Raw genomic sequence first — 1810 nt, forward strand, 5'->3', positions numbered from 1 at the left:
TTGGATCAAGGCCTCATGTATGCTAGGTGGGCACTCTACCCCCTAAACTATGCCCAGTGCTTTGGGTTTTATTTGTCTTTTGGGACAAAAGTCTCACTACATTTTCCTGGGTTGACCTCCTTCAAGATCCTCCGGCTTCTGCCTCCCAAGTAGCTGGGATTACAGGTGTGCAACATCAATGTCAGGCACTTCCTTTGGTAAACTTATAACTAAACGTTTAATTTTGTAGATATTATGAGTGACATTGCTTTTTTTTGGTTTATTTTTCAGTAAAGTGCTACTGTTCTGTAATATTGCTTTTGCTGGGAAGTTAAAATTATTTTTTTTTTTTACCAGATCTTGACTTAGGTTTATTGGTAGAAACCACACGGGCTATGCACCCCCCCTTCCCCCCCCTCCACCCCCACAGACAGCGGCCAGGGAGCCACAACAGTCCACCATCTCACGCTAGCAGACGCGGGTCCTCATTGTGAGGCCTTCACAGGGCCCTGGACACCCTTAGGTGCTGGAGCCTGGGCACCCTTAGGAGCTGCGGCCTGGGCCTGAGCTTGGCTACGTGGGAATGAATGCGCTTCCCGAGCTTGGGGTGGGTCGGCAAGGCACTGCGGCTTGCGGGCGGGCTGCTTGAGCGTCTGTGTTTGTTGCTCACTACTTTGGGCTTCACCAGGGTCTTGATGGCCTCTGCCCGCGTGCTCATGGCCTTGGCATTGTTTACCTGCATCTTCTTAAAGCTCTTCTTGTTGTGCTTCTTAGGAAAGCACATGTTCCTCAGGAACTTGGCATCCACCTACTTTAAACATTCATATCTTTGTGATGGGGGGTTTCTTGATGCCATTTCGGTGCCAGTTCTGGGACTGGCACATGGTGTGGTTCTTGGACTTGGCCATGTTTGAACTTCCAGCCCACGGGAGCCGCTCAAAATTCTTAAATTATATCTATTAGGGAATATGAAAATAGAGAACCATTTTCCTATATGTACAGTTTTAAGTTTATAGTCCTGCTTTGTTAAAACTTCTGTCAAATAAAGTAGATGTCTTATACGTTCAAAAGTAAAATTAAATTTAGAAATAATTAGTAAAATTGAAAATCATTGAGAGGAATGAACCGTATATAAAAGTGGTAACATGGGCTGGGAATGTAGCTTAAGTGGTAGCGCACTTACCTAGAAAGCATAAAGCCTCTGGGCTTGATTCCCAGTGGGAGACACACACACACACACACACACACACACACACACACACAGCACACATACACAAATGATAACATAATTATACATGAGAAGTGTTAGCAGAGGAGTGCAAATGGGACATGTTGTAAGAACCAAAGACAACTCAGGAAAATTTCAGTCTTGATATCTCAAGTGTATTAATGACAAACTTGATGTACTAATTTGAAGTAATTCAGTGGTTTACAAGAGAAATAACTATATTCATGCTATATTCCTAACTAATTGTATTTACTAATAATTATGCAATTGTGGTTAGATATTAGTATGCTCAGGATGAACCCTCAAGGCAAATATGTTAATTAAGTCATTGGGAATGGAGATGGAAGCACCTATTTAAACATGCAACTTGCTGACATTTTCTTTGGAAATAACATCAAGCTTACAAAAAAGTTGTGAGAATAATGCAAGGAAAATTATTTTACCCTCCTTCCATATTCATCTCATTAACAGTCTCTCCTATAAATATGCTTTATCATTTTTTTCTGTCCATTTGGGTACACATGTATGGACACACACATACACACACACAGCATATACATAATTTGTCCAGGACAATTGAGGGCAAGTTGTATGAATTATGGT

At 41.8% G+C, this 1810-nt stretch overlaps 1 pseudogene; it reads right to left on the reverse strand.

Moving 5' to 3' along the window:
- Positions 1 to 436: 436 nt before the first annotated feature.
- Positions 437 to 887, reverse strand: LOC125351975 (annotated as a pseudogene).
- Positions 888 to 1810: the final 923 nt, after the last annotated feature.

The sequence above is a fragment of the Perognathus longimembris genome, chromosome 5, assembly GCF_023159225.1.
Source record: "Perognathus longimembris pacificus isolate PPM17 chromosome 5, ASM2315922v1, whole genome shotgun sequence".
NCBI lineage: Eukaryota > Metazoa > Chordata > Mammalia > Rodentia > Heteromyidae > Perognathus > Perognathus longimembris.